The sequence below is a fragment of the Podarcis melisellensis genome, assembly GCF_964234715.1.
Source record: "Podarcis melisellensis genome assembly, chromosome: 13".
NCBI classification, from domain to species: Eukaryota; Metazoa; Chordata; class Lepidosauria; order Squamata; family Lacertidae; genus Podarcis; species Podarcis melisellensis.
The window spans coordinates 4605345-4616394 of record NC_138545.1 but is presented as its reverse complement, the minus strand read 5'-3'; positions in this window follow the sequence as shown (position 1 = coordinate 4616394).

Here is an 11050-nt window from a genome sequence, read left to right as displayed (position 1 = left end):
GTGCTAATGTATTAACCTGGTACAATGCTTCTGTGTATAGATATAGATATAGATAAATATATAGATTTGTAGATATATATATATAGAGAGAGAGAGATAATTGGGTGCACTCTTCCCACCTTGGATCAAATCTACGCTTCCAGGTGCCGTAAGAAAGCTGCAGAGATAGCGCAGGATAGTGCGCACCCCGGAAATGATCTCTTTCAGCTTCTGCCTTCTGGAAGAAGGGACAGGGTTATAAAGTCTAGAACTAGCCGCCTGAGAAAAAGTTTCTATCTAAATGCGATTTTGGTTTTAAACGCAGTGTAAGGTAGTCTCTATGGGAGTATATTGTATTTAATTATGGGGTATCAGAGTTTTTAGGGGGTTACCCAGGCTGGGATAGCAGGCTTGTTGGTTTTTGAATGTTTGGTGTAGATTTTTTTCAATTTCGTTGTTCTGTATGGGACAATGACAATAAAGATTATCGTATCGTATATGCAATAAACATCTCCCATTATTCTTTAAATTCGTTGTCGGCTCTTCCTCTTAGTTTCATTGTCAGTTTTGCCATTTCAGCATATTCCATTAATTTAACTTACCAATCTTCTTTGAATGGGACGCCTTCTTCTTTCCAATGTTGTGCCAACAGTGTCCGTGCGGCCGTAGTTGCACACATAAATAAGTTCTTTCGTGATCTTGGTATGTCCGTTCCTGTAATACCTAATAGGAAAGCTTCTGGGTTTTTTTTAACTAAGGCTATTTTAAACACCATCTTCATTTCACTGTAAATCATTTCCCAATATTTCTTTATAATTTTACAATCCCACCACATGTGAAAGGAAGTCCCCTCTGTTACTTCAAATGGCATTCCTCCCCGCCATCTTAGAGGAACCAAATGTATTTCCTGAGCCCTAAGGTCCCATCTGGGGACGCGGGTGGCGCTGTGGGTTAAACCACAGAGCCTAGGACTTGCCGTTCAGAAGGTCGGCGGTTCGAATCCCCGCGACAGGTGAGCTCCCGTTGCTCGGTCCCTGCTCCTGCCAACCTAGCAGTTCGAAAGCATGTCAAAGTGCAAGTAGATAAATAGGTATCACTCTGGAGGGAAGGTAAACGGCGTTTCCATGCGCTGCTCTGGTTCGCCAGAAGCGGCTTAGTCGTGCTGGCCACATGATCCAGAAGCTGTATGCCGGATCCCTTGGCCAATAAAGCGAGATGAGCGCCGCAACCCCAGAGTCGGCCACGACTGGACCTAATGGTCGGGGTTCCTTTACCTTTACCTTTAAGGTCCCATCCGCACCATGCATTTGAAACACTCTTGCCCCACTTTGAGAGTCGCAGCTCCCCCTAAAGGATCCTGGGAACTGTAGTTTGCTAAGGGTGTTGAGAGTTTCCACGAGATCTATCATAAAACTACGGTTCTCCTTGCCCTGTCAAAGCAAGGAATTTGCAGGGCGTAAATCTGAAACCTTATTCCCAATTATTCTGTTCACTGATGCCCACAAAATTTGTGTTGATCTTTGCAGTACAACTTTGACACAATCATGATTTTGTTGGGGTGCGCCCTCCCCCCTTCTACTTCTGGAACGACCCAAATAAACGTCTGAATCCCGTCCAGTCCTGTTTTCCAAACTCTTCTTGTATGGTCCTTCTTCCAAGGTTTCTTTCTTAACACAAAATCAAAACAGGGTCGGAAGGAACCCGGAAGCCCCGATTAAAAAAGCAAGGACTCTGCTCTACACTTTTTGTAACTCTATGTTCTTATCCCGCGGCGGACCTCTCCGCTTGCTTCCGCTCGGATCTCGCGAGACCGCGACGTCCGATCTCGCCGAACGCTTCACGCCTGCCTCCAGTCGCGCGATATTATAGCCTCAAGTCCCGCGAGATCCTGTTTCAGACGCCTCCTTTGGAGACCTAGGGCAAAGATTCATGCGCAGCCCAGTATTCTGTCTCCAACAGGGGTCAGCCATTGTGGTTCCTCACCCCTTTGCTGGAAAGGGGTTATTTTTTAAATGGGGCTCTATTTTCTTTCTGTTTGGGGGTATTTTGTGTTCAAATTGGTTTTGTGTTTTGTTTACAGCCCTTTGCTTTAAATACTGCTTAGTACATTATTATTATTATTATTATTAATAATAATAATAATAATAATAATAATAATTATTTATTTTTACCCCGCCCATCTGGCCGGGCTTCCCCAGCCACTGTGGGCAGCTTCCAACAAAATATTTAAAAACCGTAATACATCAGACATTAAAAGCTTCCCTAAACATTGCACTGGGTTGGAGCTGGCAACGAGAAACCGGGTGCAAATAATTAGTAATGTTTCTGTGGTTCAATTCATTTCTTTATATTTTTCAGAAAATAAAATCTCAAAGCGGTTTGCAGCACATTAAAACAAGCCAGTAAAAAGGATCAAATTGAGAAACAAAAGACGCACGCACGCACACGCACACACACATTATATATATATATATATATATATATGTGTGTGTGTGTGTGTGTGTGTGTGTGTGTTGTTGTTTAGTCGTGTCCGCCTCTTCGTTGCCCCCTGGACCAGAGCATGCCAGGCCCTCCTGTCTTCCACTGCCTCCCGCAGTTTGGTCAAACTCATGCTGGTCGCTTCGAGAACACTGTCCCACCATCTCGTCCTCCGTCGTCCCCTTCTCCTTGTGCCCTCCATCTTTCCCAACATCAGGGTCTTTTCCAGGGAGTCTTCTCTTCTCATGAGGTGGCCAAAGTCTTGGAGCCTCAGCTTCAGGATCTGTCCTTCCAGTGAGCACTCAGGGCTGATTTCCTTCAGAATGGAGAGGTTTGATCTTCTTGCAGTCCATGGGACTCTCCAGAGTCTCCTCCAGCACCAGAATTCAAAAGCATCCATTCTTTGGCGATCAGCCTTCTTTATGGTCCAGCTCACACTTCCATACATCACTCCTGGAAAACCATATATATATTTAAAATCCCTGAGCTCCTTTTATTCTAGAAAGTAGTTCATAAAATTGTACCCGACACAGAGGAAGTGTTTAGAGAAAAGTTTCTCCTCCGTCTCTCGCAACATGCAGACAGCCGGCGAAGCTGAATGTTGGAAGGTTCAGGGCAGATAAACGGAAGGATGTGCTTATTTGAGCAGCATGTGGTTAGAACTACGGAACTCCCCGCCTCAGGAGAGAACGGAGCGATGGCCAGCAACCTGGGTGGCTTTAAAAGAGCAGTGGAGGAATTCGTGGAGGAAAACGGTTTCCAGCCACAATGGCTATGCTTTGGCATTATCTGAACACCAAATGCATCTGAACACCAATTGCTGGCAACCACAGGAGGGCAGAGGGCTCTTGTGCTCGGGGCAGGGCCGGATTTTGATGAAGAGAGGCCCTTGGCTACTCCACTTGTGAGGCCCCTCCCAACCCCCCACCCTCACGACTAGAAGAAAATGGAAGAGTGTTATTCTTATGTACTGAAGTTCTCACCCTGGGCCAGCAGGGGATACTGTAGATAGTTTTCACTCAGGTCCACATATGCAAATAAGGGATCGAAAAGTGACGTTCAGTGATTGGATAGTTACAGAAAGTTGTTACAGTTACGTTCTACTGGAGCTCTGTATAAGCAGGCTGGCTGAATCCTTCAGTTCAGTTCTGTTCTGACCTGTGAATAAACAAGAGCTGTTTGGAGAATCGCTGTGTCGTCTGATATGTTCACCCACAACTTAACAGTTATAAACAAAATTGAGTGAAGCCAAGGATGACAACAGATATTTAAAATTCTGCAATTCCCAATTTCTCCTCTAAAGGACATCGGACAACTTCATCAAAATTTCTTTGTCTTAAGTTTGTCACTTTCACTGTACAGTGATACCTTGGTTTGCAACCATTTTGGATAACAACCACATCAAACCTGGAAGTGTGTGTCCCTTTTTTTGGATTAAAACCCTCTTTTTTTATTAAAACCCTGATTATTTTTTTTAGGCCCCATTGGCGAAAGCGCACCTTGGGTTACAACCTGTTTTGGTTTACAACTGGACCTCCGGAACGGATTATGGTTGTAAACCAAGGTACCACTGTACACAATGCTCAGTGCAGACAACCTCTCTTGAGACATTGTGGCGCTTAATTCATTTTTTATTCATTTGAGTCTTGAAAAACTCCTCTCTCCTGAGCAGTTGGTGACCATAAAGCTAAGAAACAGCCGCAAGATTGCTTCCACATTAGGAAAGGCCATCTGAATTTTCCCCTTGTATATCATTTGATAAAGTTCTGTAGGAGACAGAGAGTGCTTTGCTGTGAGCCTATGGCTTTGTCTCACATACAGGTGAAAGTGCAAAAGTTCATCAATAAGTTTCAGGTCAATATCTTCTGGGAATGCTTCCGTCAACAGTTCAACAACACCTTGCTGAATTTCTTGCTTAGATGCCAAAAATGGAAAAACAATTGTGAAACATCACTGTACACAGCACTTCTTTTTCAATTGGCTTCACGTGCATCTAATATAGGAATAAAGGATTTTATCCTAAACTTATCTCTTGAAGAAAGTGCATCTAAGGCCCTAGGCCTCAGCCTACTTAAAGGTAAAGGGACCCCTGACCGTTAGGTCCAGTCGTGGCCGACTCTGGGGTTGCGGCGCTCATCTCGCTTTACTGGCCGAGGGAGCCGGCGTACAGCTTCCAGGTCATGTGGCCAGCAGGATTAAGCCGCTTCTGGCGAACCAGAGCAGCGCACGGAAACACCATTTACCTTCTTGCCAGAGCGGTACCTATTTATCTACTTGTACTTTGTGCTTTCGAACTGCTAGGTTGGCAGGATCAGGGACTGAGCAAAGGGAGCTCACCCCGTCACGGGGATTTGAACCGCCGACCTTCTGATCGGCAAGTCTTAGGCTCTGTGGTTTAACCCACAGCGCCACCCGCGTCCCTTCAGCCTACTTAGCCTATACAGAAATCCAGCACTGCTTGCGGGTTTCCCTTTTGGGGTATCCTGCAGGGACAGGATTCTGGACTAGATGGGCCAGATCCACCAGGCCTGCCTTTTCTTTTTATGGCTGCATACCCACAAGCAGAATAGCCTCCGCTACTCAGAAGGGGCGTGGGGTTCTCCTCTGCAGATCAATCCTCTTTTCTGGGGTCAGCAAGGTCTCTGCCAAGTGGGAACGTTAACCCGGGATGAAGAGCCTTAATCTGTCAAAGCTAATAGCCACCCATGAATGTGAAGCCTTTGCTTGAAGCTGATTTGCACTGAAAGCCATAACCGCATCTTAGGACAACAGATTCATTGAGTCGATTGTGCCTCGAATAATATTCCCTTTGTTTGCCCTGAGTCTACAGCCTGTCCGTTTCTTTGGATGACATTTAGCATTTAGAGAACGAAAGTATTTTAATATTTTGCTGGAAGCCGCCCAGAGTGGCTGGGGGAACCCAGCCAGATGGACGGGGTATAAATAAATCATCATCATCATCATTATAGACTTTCCTCCACTGGCGCAACAAAGCGAGAGCATATCTGAGCGTGCACCAAGTGCTGTTCCCTATTACTTAGAGCTTCCTGCTCTAAAGCCACAGAGTCTGGGTTCAAGACCGTACCTCTCTGCTTCATCCAGCATTTCTTATATTTTAAAAGTTGCCCCCCGTCCCACAAATATGTTCCCAAGGAGGCCTACAATAAAAGATTTAATAAAATAGAATATTACAATAGTTTAAACCACATTAGGCTTTAAACTGACTAATGTGGAGGAGGGAGACAGTGCTCCTGAAGGTAGGAGTCTATCAATTGATGAAGATGATCATCCAAATGTCATATACCAAATGGAGCAAACAGCACGCAGACCTATTGGTGGGAGGAAAAAATCCTTAAATAAGAGACACAGGGGAATGATTAATGGACTTCAATGTCTGTACACTAATGCGCAAAGCATGGGAAATAAACAAGATGAGCTTGAGCTCTTGGTACAGCAAACTAAATATGACATAATAGGCATAACTGAAACCTGGTGGGATAAGTCCCACGATTGGAATGTAATAATGGAGGGATACAATCTATTTCAGAGAAACAGACCAGACAAGAAAGGAGGAGGAGTGGCGTTATATGTCAGGGATGTGTATACCTGTGAAGAGATCCAAGATTTAGAACCTCAAAGCCAAAGTGAGAGCATTTGGGTCAAAATTAAGGGAGAGAAGAATAACAGTGACCTCATTGTGGGAGTTTACTATAGATCCCCAAGCCAAACGGAGAACATAGATGATGCCTTCCTGGAACAGATGGCCAAGCATGCAAAAGGAAGGGAGATAGTAGTAATGGGGGACTTCAATTACCCGGATATTTGTTGGATGTCAAACTCAGCCAAGAGCATAAGGTCAAACAGATTCCTCACTGGCCTTGCAGACAACTTCATTGTCCAGAAAGTAGGAGAAGCAACAAGAGGAACAGCCATTTTAGATCTGGTCCTAACCAATGTTGATGACCTGGTTAGTGGGGTAGAAGTGGAAGGATCATTAGGCGCGAGTGATCATGCTCTTCTGAAGTTTACTATACAGCGGAAAGGAGCAGCCAAGCATACTAGGACTCAATTTCTTGACTTTAAGAAAGCCAACTTCATAAAACTTAGGGAAGTGCTGGGTGAGATCCCATGGACAGTAATACTAAGAGGAAAGGGAGTTCATGATGGCTGGGAGTTTGTTAAGAGGGAGATAGTAAAAGCACAACTTCAGGCAATACCAATGAGACGGAAACATGGAAGGTGCCTAAAGAAGCCAGGGTGGCTATCTAAAGATACAATGATATCTATCTAAAGATACAATGATATTCTTGTAAAGAAGCTGGTAAAATGCGGTCTTGACTATGCTACCACTCAGTGGATTTGTAACTGGCTAACTGACCAAACCCAAAGGGTGCTCATCAATGGTTCCTCTTCATCCTGGAGAAGAGTGACTAGTGGGGTGCCACAGGGTTCTGTCTTGGGCCCGGTCTTATTCAACATCTTTATCAACGACTTGGATGATGGACTCAAGGGCATCCTGATCAAATTTGCAGATGACACCAAACTGGGAGGGGTGGCTAACACCCCAGAGGACAGGATCACACTTCAAAACGACCTTGACAGATTAGAGAACTGGGCCAAAACAAACAAGATGAATTTTAACAGGGAGAAATGTAAAGTATTGCACTTGGGCAAAAAAAATGAGAGGCACAAATTCAAGACGGGTGACACCTGGCTTGAGAGCAGTACATGTGAAAAGGATCTAGGAGTCTTGGTTGACCACAAACTTGACATGAGCCAACAGTGTGACGCGGCAGCTAAAAAAGCCAATGCAATTCTGGGCTGCATATAGGAGTATAGCATCTAGACCAAGGGAAGTAATAGTGCCACTGTATTCTGCTCTGGTCAGACCTCACCTGGAGTACTGTGTCCAGTTCTGGGCACCACAGTTCAAGACGGACACTGACAAACTGGAACGTGTCCAGAGGAGGGCAACCAAAATGGTCAAAGGCCTGGAAACGATGCCTTATGAGGAACGGCTAAGGGAGCTGGGCATGTTTAGCCTGGAGAAGAGGAGGTTAAGGGGTGATATGATAGCCATGTTCAAATATATAAAAGGATGTCACATAGAGGAGGGAGAAAGGTTGTTTTCTGCTGCTTCAGAGAAGCGGACACGGAGCAATGGATCCAAATTACAAGAAAGAAGATTCCACCTAAACATTAGGAAGAACTTCCTGACAGTAAGAGCTGTTTGACAGTGGAATTTGCTGCCCAGGAGTGTGGTGGAGTCTCCTTCTTTGGAGGTCTTTAAGCAGAGGCTTGACAACCATATGTCAGGAGTGCTCTGATGGTGTTTCCTGCTTGGCAGGGGGTTGGACTCGATGGCCCTGGTGGTCTCTTTTAACTCTATGATTCTATGATTCTACAACAGACTGGAAACAGCTCCCTCCAAAATTGGATTCTGGCAAAAAACGGCCTTATAAAATACTATTTCACAATAGTACAATTACACGGACACCTTCTCAGCTTACAAGAATGTTGTTTCATGCAGAAGAATAGTCCAAACTGGGGAGAAGAAGCAACTCGACAGCATTTTTCTGCAAGGGCAATTGCATTACAAGAAGCAGAGGCAAAGTTGCAATCCCTGCCTTCCTCTCCCCCCCCCCCAGGTGTGTGGCAGGTAAAACTCACCTGTTACGGCCCTTTCTATTTCTGTGCTAGGAGAAAGGGCTGCACCACTAGCTCATGATCAGTGATGTGGGCTTTCTTGAAAACTCTGAATTATATTCCCCCCCATAAAATGTTCCTATGCAAATCACAAAAATTGTCTGGTGCCCTAGAGAGCGGCTTAATCTAGCACTGTATTTAGTAAACAAAGCAAAAAAAATATTGCTGAAACTGCCAAGTTTTTGCCTATTTGCAATTGGCAGCTGTTTGTGGTTACCAGTGTACTTGCGAAACAGAAAACAAAGCGTTGGGAAATCTTCAACTCCTCATTGCTGTTCCAAATACAAGGAACTGCTGGGGTGGGGGGAGGACAGAGTAGCAAACCTGTTGTAATAAATAATCCATCATAAAAGATGCTGCATTACATTCTTCATTAAATTATCTTTCCGTTGATATAGAATTTTATGGTATTGCTCCAAAAAAAGTGGTGTTATGAGCCATGATTGCCAAAACAAGATTACACCTGATTGGCTCTCTAAACTCTCCTTTTTCTGGTTATTTGGCTATAACGTTTGATAGGATAACAGATAACTGAACAAACTTTGCTGCATTACACTCTTCATTAAATTATCTTTCCACTGATATATCATTTGATGGTATTACTCCAAAAGAAAGTGGCGTTATGAGCCATCAAACGTCGGAAATACACTTTCTCCAAATGGGTTTCCACAATTTTGGCTAACGAGTGTACGTCTTAAAAGGACAGTGCTTTGGCCTTAAATGCAGTGCGTAGCAGAATTGTGGAACTCCCTGCTGCAGCTTTGAAAGAGGATGGGACAAATTCCTGGAGGAGGAGAGAGCTATGGCTGGCAACTAGCCAACATGCCTATGTTCTCTGCAGTCGCGTCTGAATATCAATTGCTGTGTGACGGTAAAATCTGGGTGCGAGGCTGCTCTGCCACCCAGCTCGTCGGACTAAGTCCGAGGGTCCCTGCGGAGGAAAATGAGCTCAGCCGGAGACAGGAGCAAGCTGCAGAAGATCCAAGTTTATTGCGCAACAGGTTCAAGGCGAGATTGAACCCCGAGGAAGGGGTGACATGAACTTTTAAAACTTCCCTCCATGTCCCAGAATACAGTGCAAAATACATCACGGTTACATCATGAATACATTAAGGAGAGGTTGGGTTACACAGGATTAACATATGGAGGAGGGAGGGGGAATATGCAGAGCTGGAGATATGCGCAGATAAGCACATCCTGAGTACAGTACCATGAAAGAAGAAGAAGAAGAAGAAGAAGAAGAAGAAGAAGAGTTTGGATTTGATATCCCGCCTTTCACTCCCTTTAAGGAGTCTCAAAGCGGCTAACATTCTCCTTTCCCTTCCTCCCCCACAACAAACACTCTGTGAGGTGAGTGGGGCTGAGAGACTTCAAAGAAGTGTGACTGGCCCAAGGTCACCCAGCAGCTGCATGTGGAGGAGCGGAGACTCGAACCCGGTTCTCCAGATTACAAGACTACCGCTCTTAACCACTACGCCACACTGGCTCTCAGTAGACAATAGTCAGGTATGCATAGTCTGCCACCTGGCCCTGCCCGGAGGAAAGGCTTGGCAGAGTGATTTGACGGGATTAGGGTCTCCCTGTGTGTCCATGACACCTCGCTTGAGGGATTATGGTGGACAGTGCAGGTGTCATGGAGTCCTAGGGAAATTAAGCAGATTGGCACCAAAAGCAAGAAAATTGGTGCTACGGTTTATTTTCTATGGATTTTTATAGATTTTAGTCCTCTGCAGGGTCGAGTGCATGGTTCTGATTGGGTAGAACATTCCCATTCAAGAGATACCAAACATTAGTACACACGGTTTACCAGTGGAGCGAATGGGCATAGGGAAGGGAGAAAGGCACTTTTATTTATGGGGCTTGGGGTTAAATGTGGTGCTGGTGTAACAGTGTGGGGGCTGAGGGGTCCATGTAGGGCCGGGTGCCCTTGAGGTCATCGTCTCGGACCCTCTGGTGACTGGCGGAAGGGGTAAAGAAGACATGCCCCCCCCTCCGTATCAGCTGGAAGCCACAGGAAGGGAGAGCGGCTCCTGTGTTCAGGTCCTGCACTGACTCATCCAGCAGTCTTATGTTCTTAAATCAGCCTTCACCAAACTGGTGCCTGCCATGTTTTGGACTACAAAACCCATCCGAGCCAGGGAGTTGGGCTGCGCTCGCTCAGGATGATGGGAATTGTAGTCCAAAACACGGAGGACGCCGTTTGCATGTGCTTTGAAATCGAACTTTAATTGAAAAAATTATTTGGCAGGGGACGGGGGGGCAGGGAGGGGAAAAACAACCCTCTGTAAGCTTACTTTTAACAGAACAATAACCAACATTGCAAGGGACGCTGGTGGCGCTGTGGGTAAAACCTCAGTGCCTGGGACTTGCCGATCGCATGGTCGGCGGTTCAAATCCCCGCGGCGGGGTGCGCTCCCGTCGTTCGGTCCCAGCGCCTGCCAACCTAGCAGTTCGAAATCTCCCTCGGGTGCAAGTAGATAAATAGGGACCTCTTACCAGCGGGAAGGTAAACAGTGTTCCGTGTGCTGCGCTGGCTCGCCAGATGCAGCTTTGTCACGCTGGCCACGTGACCCGGAAGTGTCTGCAGACAGCGCTGGCTCCCGGCCTATAGAGTGAGATGAGCGCACAACCCTAGAGTCTGGCAAGACTGGCCTGTACGGGCAGGGGTACCTTTACCTTTTTAACCAACATTGCAGTACAGTGGACGCTCAGGTTGCGAACATGATCTGTGTGGGAAGCATGTGCGCAACCCGCAGCGTCCGCAACCTGCAGTGCCACGTCTGCACACGCGCGGGTTGCGATTCAGCACTTCTGCACAAGCACCAAAACCCAGAAGTAACCCGTTCCAGTACTTCCGGGTTCAGCACGGCGTGCAACCTGAAATCTG